The sequence below is a fragment of the Bubalus kerabau genome, chromosome 14 (assembly GCF_029407905.1).
Source record: "Bubalus kerabau isolate K-KA32 ecotype Philippines breed swamp buffalo chromosome 14, PCC_UOA_SB_1v2, whole genome shotgun sequence".
NCBI classification, from domain to species: Eukaryota; Metazoa; Chordata; class Mammalia; order Artiodactyla; family Bovidae; genus Bubalus; species Bubalus kerabau.
In genome coordinates, this window is record NC_073637.1 from 43,163,088 (window position 1) to 43,172,929 (window position 9,842).

The 9,842-nt window shown below is 37.4% G+C and overlaps 1 long non-coding RNA gene across 2 annotated transcripts; it reads right to left on the reverse strand.

Moving 5' to 3' along the window:
• Positions 1-4,905: 4,905 nt before the first annotated feature.
• Positions 4,906-9,350, reverse strand: LOC129627236 (uncharacterized). Of its 2 annotated transcripts, none has more exons than XR_008702501.1 (5): positions 9,231-9,350; positions 8,326-8,436; positions 7,506-7,531; positions 6,595-6,644; positions 4,906-5,169 (listed from the first exon to the last, which is right to left on the reverse strand). It is a non-coding gene; the product is annotated as an uncharacterized LOC129627236 (long non-coding RNA). The 2 variants fall into 2 exon arrangements; XR_008702500.1 differs by lacking the exon at positions 4,906-5,169 and adding an exon at positions 6,217-6,401.
• Positions 9,351-9,842: the final 492 nt, after the last annotated feature.

Consider the following 9,842-nt stretch of genomic DNA (forward strand, 5'->3'; position numbering starts at 1 on the left):
CTGGGAATATCTGTGGCAACCAGGTGTTCTCAAGTCATGTTACTAAGCCTTTAAGGAAATTCAGCTTCCCAGGTAGAGCTAGTGGTAAAAAATTTGCCTGCTAATGTAGGAGACACAAAAGTTGTGGTTTCAATCCCTTGATCAGGAAGATCCCCTGGAGGAGGGCATGGAAACCCACTCCAGTATTCTTGCCTGGAGAATCCCATGGACAGAGGAGGCTGGCAGGCTATTGTCCATAGGGTCACAAAGAATTGAACACATCTGAATGCACACACAACAGTAACAATAGATCTATTTTCCAACCTAGATTCTGAATTGAGGAGAAAGAAAGCAGAAAGTCAAGGGCTGAAACTTTATTTGATGTTTATTAACAGAAAAAGGGAGGTAAGAGCAAATGACAGTACAAAAGCCAAAGAAAAACAGTTAAAAAAAAGAAGACTGTGAGTATGTGTGTGCTGTATGTGTATAATATAAACGTCGGCTCAGACGGTAAAGCGTCTGCCTGCAGTGCAGGAGACTCGCGTTCAATCCCTGGGTTGGGAAGATCCCCTGGAGAAGGAAATGGCAACCCACTCCAGTACTCTTGCCTGGAAAATTCCATGGACTGAGACGCCTGGTAGGCTACAGTCCATGGGATTGCAAACAGTCGGACAGGACTGAGCGACTTCAGTTTCAGTTTCAGTTTATAGATAGATTATGTATGAGGGATAGAAAAAAGAGAGAGAGATACTACAAAGAAACTGAGGAGAACAAAATAGATGTTTTTAAGACGCTCTGGAGAAGGAAATGGCCGCCCACTCCAGTACACTTGCCTGAAAAATCCGACGGATGGAGGACCATGGTAGTCTACAGCCCACGGGGTCACCAAGGATTGGACATGACAGAGCGACTTCATTTTCACTTTCACTTTCTTTGGCAGAAAGCTGGTTACTGGACACCTGTCTGAACATCTGAACATAGTCCTGGTTGAGTGAGTGAAGTGCTCATTAGGCATAAAGTGAATGAAAGAAGTTGCTGCAAATTACAGCTTTGGGAAATAACGTCAATGATATAAAATATAATATGGTCCCTTTTTTGGACCATAGAAGGCTGAGTGCCAATGAACTGAGGCTTTCGAACTGAGGTGCTGGAGAAGACTTTTGAGAGTCCCTTGGACAACAAGGAGATCAAACCAGTTAACCCTAATGGAAAATAGCTTTGAAGATTCACTGGAAGGGCTGCTGATGCTGAAACTGAAGCTCCTATACTTTATCCACCTGATGTGAAGAGGTGACTCTTTGGAAAAGACCCTGATGCTGGGAAAGATTGAAAGCAGGAGGAGAAGCAGATGACAGGATGAGATGGTTGGATGGCATCACCAACTCAATGGATATGAGTTTGAGCAAACTCCAGGAGATAGTGAAGGACAGGGAACCCTGGCGTGCTGCAGCCCATGGAGTCACAAAGAGTCGGACATGACTGAGCAACTGAACAACAACAAATACTTACATATACACTGAGAAAAAAAGGAAGGAAGACAAACACACAGATACATGTACCTGAGAACAGATACATTTGGAGAAGGCTCTTGAGAGTCCCTTGGACTGCAAGGAGATCCAACCAGTCCATTCTGAAGGAGATCAGCCCTGCGATTTCTTTGGAGGGAATGATGCTGAAGCTGAAACTCCAGTACTTTGGCCACCTCATGTGAAGAGTTGATTCATTGGAAAAGACTCTGGTGCTGGGAGGGATTGGGGGCAGGAGGAGAAGGGGACGACAGAGGATGAGATGGCTGGATGACATCACGGACTCGATGGACGTGAGTCTGAGTGAACTCCGGGAGTTGGTGATGGACAGGGAGGCCTGGCATGCTGCGATTCATGGGTCTCAAAGGGTTGGACACGACTGAGCGACTGAACTGAACTGAACTGAGAACAGAAGCAATGTCAGCCTTCGAGACAAAGAGAAGGCTAGTCAGCTGTAGTCTGGACAAATTAGTCTAAGGTCATAGATTTTCATTGGATGATTTAGCTGGTCTCATAAGAAATCATTCAATGCAGCCCCCTTCTCATAGGTAGACATTATATGATCCACATTAAAAAGATGAATCAGCAGAAACACAGTGAGTTTAATCAACTGACCAAGCTTATGTAGCCATAACCATTTGGGTAATGTTCACTGTCATCTTTTGCACCTTTGCAACACCATGCTGAACTCAATAAAACTTTACATTTTAACCTAGATATTGTATTTTTTTATGCAGTTGTAATTGCATATGTCATTGCTAGTTATATGACCTAACTATATTTACCTGAATGCCTGCAAAATAGTGACTGTTAGCCTCAAGAAATCTCCCTTTAGATGGAATACTACAAAGATGGATATTTCCCTGAGGCATTTAAAATACAGAGGTCCTTGGAATATTAGTGAGGCAAGGGTCTTCTGATGAGATGAAATTCCTGAAATTAGCATTAATTTTGAGGATCCTCCAATAACCTACTGGGTATGAGAGATATGCGTTGATTAATTGGGTCACCTCCTATACTTGGCAGTTCTTTCACATATCTAAAAAATACTAATGGTCATAATAGAAAATAGTATCATTTGGGGCTTTAGGTTGCTGGCTTTCCTTACTTCATTTCTGTATGTAACTTACCTGCTCATATTTTCACAGTAGTATTAATTAATGCTCTGACAAATTACAATAGGATTCCCATGGAATTACAGTTTATACCCACATGAATACTGAAACAGTTTAGTATGATTCATATGCTAACAATGAGTACCATAGGAATTAATAGAGATCGTGTCACTTACTGTAGCATGTTGCCAAACAATTATTATGTGCAGTTAATGAACATTTGAATAAATGCCATTGTACCCTGTACTCAATTAAAACAGCAGCACTAATAATTAATACCACCATTATTCATATCAAGTTATGGCTGTGGGCATTGTGTGTTCTAAGAAATGGCTGCAGGAATAAATGTTCGTTTCAATTTCATTTATATCTTGCTCTGAAGTATTAAAATGTAATTTGCATGAAATACATGCATCATTTTCAACATAAGAAAGCAGCTTTCTCAACTGCTGTATGATTGAGAAAATAAATGATTTTTTCAATATAAAAATTCAAAATGCCTAGATAAAGAGAAATGCCTCATATTTCACAGTTTGGTCAAGAAAACATTTAGTATTTATTTGCTGCTGCTGCTGCTGCTAAGTCGCTTCAGTCGTGTCCGACTCTGTGCGACCCCGTAGACGGCAGCCCACCAGGCTCCCCCATCCCTGGGATTCTCCAGGCAAGAACACTGGAGTGGGTTGCCATTGCCTTCTCCAGTATTTGTTTACTGGGAAATAAATGCAACTTGTAGCCAGTTATAATGGGTAGTTAATATACAAAAGAAACAAATGATTGGATAAAATAGATCTGTCCATAGTCTAAAATAAAAATTTTATTAAATTACTTAGGTTAAGCAATCTAAAGTTCTAGGTGTTGTTATCCGGAAGATGTAAACATTAAGCAGCTTCTGTCATTATATGTTAATAAACCAAATTACCTTGTTATGGGAGCTCCTGAGTAAGGGTATGTGGCACAAAACAGGCATGTTTTGATGGTAGGGCAGGAAGAAACAGTATATTTGTATTAACAGATTTGTAGACACGCTACAATCCAGATTTATTTAGTTTTCCTAGTCTTACCACCAAAAGCATGCCAATTCTGATGCAATTCTGAAAGCTTCAAAGATAGCCAGACACCTGAGTCTGCTGCATATATAGTGTCTGTTGGTGAGAAATCTAAATATATTGCACCAATACACTACCTTCCAGCTCAGAAGGATAGCAACTAGTTGCTCTTTTGGAAACATCTCAACTTCCTTGCAATATCCTACCTATATTAGAGTCCTCTAATTATATATTAGAAAATGCTAATATATCCATTACTCTATGATTAATGCCAAAAATTAATTCACTGAAAATTTAGCCTATGAAAGGAATTAAAAAAAAGATGTGCCATGAAATATTCCTATCAATTACTGGGGAAGTGTTTCTGGAGAAATAAAGAGGCAGATAACTTAATTCCTTGTAAATGTGCTGATATTTGACCTCCTAGTTTATTGACCAATGGTGATTGCTAAGAGAGTCCTGATGCATGGACTGCAAATCCCTGGTTTGGGATTGCTTATAATAAACAAATCTATACTCTATGGATTTATGAGGCATCACTCTCTGGAGAATGTCATGTAAATTATAAAAATCTCTGGGGTATGAAATGAAGATGCTTCATAGTCCAACTTCATTCTAAAATAATTTCCTTTGAACTAAACTGGAAACCTCTTGAGCAACCCAATCTATATCCAATCAGAAAGTATGATACCCTATCAGGAAAGAAGTTGAGCCATACAGGATACTCCACACATCTTCCTGCTTTATCTGTATTTCATGATGGCATGGATCCTTAGTGAAATTTAATGCTGAGTAAGATATGTGTCTTATGTGAAAACTAATTTCTTTGTTACCCACCTACATCTAAACGTTACCAAAGGTCAAAGATTGGGTAATGGGCAAGGATAGCATTAACATGTTTTTCAAACCACCCACAGAAGTATCATGGAAGTCTTCCTAGCACAAGACTAGAGTTCAAATTCTCTTAAGACTTTTTTTTTCTCAATGTCTAATATCAATATCATTAATCATTGCTAGTTAGTTATAAATTTCCTAAGATTTTTAAAACTTTTCTTGTGTATTTTCTTCTCAAGGATATATATATTATTTTCCTTCTGAAGAAAGTTCTACAATGGTTACTAATAAGCCAAAGGGAATCAAATACCAAAGAGTTTAACAGTCTACTTTTTCTTAACTTTAAAATATATTGTATCTGTTTCTTTCTCTGTATCCTATCAAAGAATGATTTCCAGTCCTTACTTTTTCTTCACAAAGAATGATTTATTCTCCACTCAAAAGTCCATGTATAAGTTTATGCTCCATTCAAAAAAGTATCTTTGGTATCTTTTCTTTTTATGGATTCTCTTCAGTAATAGAATTGTATAAAAGTATAATTAGTGCTTGGAGTTTTACTCAGATGCTTCTCTTCTACCAATTGTTCTCAATTCTTGGTTCCTAGATTCCTGCAGGAAGCTCTCAACCAAGTGATCAGTCTCAAGTCATATTCTATATCCAAAAGAAACTCTGAAATGTGCAAAATTTTCACAGGTGATTGGGATAAGCATACTGCTCTATACACATACACATACACACACTCACTGGGTGTATTTGTTCTGAGATAATTCATCTACACTTTGTAGTATTTGTGATTCTCTTTAATGGCCAAGAAACCTAAAAATAAGAAAATCTATAATCCATAAACAGGTCTCACTATCACTTTGCTTTCATCAGTAGAGCTGATTGACCCAAAATGAGAAGAGGAACTGTTGGAATACAATAAAATGATAAAAATATATAAATCTATTTATAGTCATATTTAATTTCATGCACAGAGGTCCTGAATTTATTACATTTATTAACGGTGTTTTGTACTGGATATACAATAAATTGTAACTCTTAAAATCAAGAAAATGTACTTGACTCCTCCATTTATTACTTAACAATATATTTGGTACACATTTTCTTTGCGGGGGTGGTCTTTAGTTATTCAGTATGAAGGCTCATTTTCTCAGCCAAAGGTTGGAGTAATAGTATTTATTTGAAATGTAAATGAAGACTTCCACTAAGGAATGTAGGTTTCATTTTACATTTATCTCTAATCAGAATGTCCTATGAATAATGTAGTTTGGCACCGATGTCCTCATTAAGCAAGTTTCCCATTATTGCATTTTCTTATTATAATCTCCTTGTTTAACTTCCTTTACTATTTCTGCTAATGATCATTCATATGCTTAGGTCTTCAGTATTAGTCTGAACTCACACACAGACACACACATACACATCTAGCCTCCTGTAGATGAAAATCAAATTATATTGATGACCAGATGTCCTTTAAATAAAGGACTGTTATCCATTGTATGTCCAAGAAATGGCGTGGAGTTGAATTTTCAGACTAGACTAAAAGAGAAAATGAGTTTCAAACTCATCTCCATTTATATCCATCTACAAGGCAATTTCACAATTATACTTGATTGACAGCAATGGCCAGGAAAGGAATAGAATGGCAAAAGAAATGGAGCTAACTAAAATATTTTAATGCTGTTGTTTTCTTATTTTTTTTCATTTACTTTCAGTTAACCATAATATTATACAATAATTTGCAAAAGACTTTGAGAGATCCATAGTTTAAATATATGAAAATTCAAAAGAGGTCCTTTTCATAGCCAAGATACAGATTTCAACTGTATAACTCTAGTAAAAAAGTGCAGATCTTCAGACTTTTTAGAAGGAAAATTCACATTTTATCTTCTTGAAACCTTGACAAAATTAAAGAAAAGGTGGACAATTGAAGGAGTGATGATAAGAAAGTGTTAAAACCAAGCTACAAAGAGATTTCTCATTTCTATACACATCCCTTCCTCCCAAAGTTCCTACAACTTGCTTTATGTTTTAACTATATTCAAAGTTCTAGGAAAGAATTTATTAATTAGGGAACATTTTTTTCTATACCTTATTTATTTCAGCTATGCCTCCATGGAAAGAAAGATACTCTTCATGTCCTGTATAAAAATGAATAAAATATAGTTAATATGGACATATTAAAGGCATGGGAAAGACAAAATATATACAAAAACTGTAAACGGGTTACTTCTGAGGAGGGGATTGAAAAAAAAAAATGAAAGAAGACTTCTATAATTTAGTGTGAATATTTCTATATTATTTAATAGTTTTTTAGTGACTTTATATTTGCAATTATAAAAGCAGTACATTATTTCCCTCAAGTTCACATATGCTTAAAGGTTCTTGGATAGCTTTTTATCTAAATTAGTTGAGATTTCTAAAATTCCTTAACAGATACAGTTTTCTACAGAAAACATATTAAATATTTTATATGTTCTTGAAACATTTCCATTTTTTTTGACATTGTGTTTTATTATCATTGTCCAGAGTTAGTTTTTTTTTTTTTTCAAGCATTACACCAATATTGCATTAATAGGAAGATTATGTGTATCTCTGTGGATTTCTGTTTTATACAAAGAAAATGATATATCTTGTTGGGGTAGATTTTCAAAGAAACAAAGTTGAGGAGATAGGTTTTCCATAGTACTTGCTGGGATTAATATAAACTTTAAATCACCTGCCAACATTAAGCAGGATTAGGTATGGGTAACGCAAGTACTATCCCATGATTAAAATATGGAGAGCCCTATATTTCCAGATTTTACATTTCTAAAGCCGTTGCTATTGAAAATCACCAGGGGCATACTCAGTATTTGCCTTGCTGTTATCCTTTTCATCAGAGATTTAAAATTCAATACCATTGTAGAAACCTATTATTAATATCCTGACTGTTTTCTTTATGAAAAGTATTGGAGAATATTCATTAAAAGTCATGTCAAAAGCATGCACTGAACACCTACCTTATTCAAAGATCAAGCTTAGGGATCTAAGGAGATAAAAAGGTGTTCCTTCATTAATAACAGTACTCATCACGTACTGAACCCATGTGCTCAGAAAGATACTAAGCTCTTTCAGTGAATTGTTTAATCTTTATAATGCTGCTCTAAAATAAGATGCTGTGTTCATAGACGAAGGAAGAATTTGGGGCTTGGTGACATTAAATAACTTGCTCACATAAAGTGGAAGAGTTGTGATTTACAATTAGATCTTTCTGGCTTCAAAACCCATTTTTAGTGTACATGCAACACATAGCATATCTTTCACAGGTCCATTAATTTGAATGTAGGAAATTGCATTTTAGGACTATTTCCTCAAATTTTTAAACCACAGAGCACTGCCCCCTTTGCCCAATATGTAGACAAAATCGACATAATATAAAATACAATATATTAATGGTTGTATTTATGATGCAAGTATTTTTAAGGGCACAGAGAGGGAGTATTTTTAGAAAATAAAAGTATTTGTTACAGTGAGTTAATACTAAAATAATTCTTTGAAGTAAAAATTAGTACCTGAGGAGGTAGGAAAGAAAAGAAGAATTTACAGGGAAAAAAATGCAATGGGCAATTAACTGAGGGCAGAAAATAGATGCATACATGCTCAGTTGTATCTGACTCTTTGCAACACTTTGGACTGTAGCTTACCAGGCTCCTCTGTCCATGGGATTTTTCAGGCAAGAATATTGGAGTGGGTTGCCATTTCCTCCTCCAGGGGATATTCCTGACCCAGGGATCAAACCTGTGTCTCTTGCATCTCCCACATTCCAGGCAGCTTCTTTACCTGCTAATCCATCTGGGAAGCCCAGGAAATAGATGAGGTCACTCTAAAGAGGAGAACTTTCTAAGTGGTGGTGGGTGATATCTTGATTCTGATAGCATGTGGAAATTTTGTCTAGAGTGTAGGAAAAAGTTAATTATTAGTGAAGCAAGAAGTTGATTTCCCAGAAATAGATTTTGTCTTAATCCATGTAAGATGCTAAAACAAAATACCACAAACTAGGTAACTGGTAAACAGAGATTTCTTTCTCACAGTTCTGGAGGCTGAGAAGTCCAAAATCATTGCAACAGCAGGTTCAATGTGGTGGTTCCTGAGGGTCTACTTTCTGATTTGTATACAAGTGTCTTCTCTTTGTGTCCTCACAGGGAAAAGTTGTCTCTGCAACTTTTTATTACGAAAGCACTAATACTATTCATCAGAGTTCCACCCACATAACCCAATTACCTCCCAAAGGCCCCACCTCTTAATATATCACATTATGCATTAGTATTTCCATCCATGAATTTTGAGGATATACAAGCATTCAGACCATAGCAGAACTCAAGACAAAGATTACATGCAGAAGGGTGTACTTAGCAATGTGTGCATGCTTGCTAAGTCGCTTCAGTTGTGCCTGACTCTTTGCAACCCTCTGGACTGTAACCTGCCAGTCTCCTGTGTCCATGGGATTCTCCAGGCAAGACTACTGGAGTGGGTTGCCATGCCCTTCTCCAGGGCATCTTCCTGACTCAGGAATCAAATCCACATCTCTTATGTCTACCTGCATTTGGCAGGCAGCTTCTTGACCACTAGCACAACTTAGGAAGCTCTTAGCAAACAGACCACTAAAGCACTGAGGATAGGAGGATAGGGCAGAGTGAGAAACTGAATTGGGATACAGTTACAAGTGATATTGCAGCCAATACTACCTATTGCAGTGAAGTTGTGATGGCCCTTTAAAGTTGTTCTAGATTGATGCAGGACTTGAACCCTATCACTGACTAGTCGTTTGATGTGAACTGCCCCTGAGGAAGAGGACTAACACTGGTGAGGCGGTTTTTTAGGCTGAGAGTAATTCCAGGAGAAGAGCCCAGCTGTGAGTTGTCAGCAGTCAACACTCCCAGCTGCTGGAAGAATGGGTATCTCAGTCTTCTGGAAGGAGGATCTCGGTGGTGTACCTTTGTATTCACTATAGCCCAATCCATGTGGAAGCATGCGCTTTTGCCCGTTTGCCCCATCTGGGAAAACCCCACCAGTATTGTGGTCAGCCCTTTTCCTGGGAAAAATTATAAAATTAAGTCTGGGGAATTCCCTGGCAGTTCAAAGGACTTCCCTGTTGGCTCAGATGGTAAAGAGTCTGCCTACAATGTGGAAGACCTGTGTTTGATCGCTGGGTCAGGAGGATCCCCTGGAGAAGACAATGGCAAATCACTCTAGTATTCTTGCCTGGACAATTCCATGGACAGAGGAATCCATGGGCTATAGTCCATGGGGTCACAGAGAGTCAGATACGACTGAGTAACTAACAGCACCGCCACCTA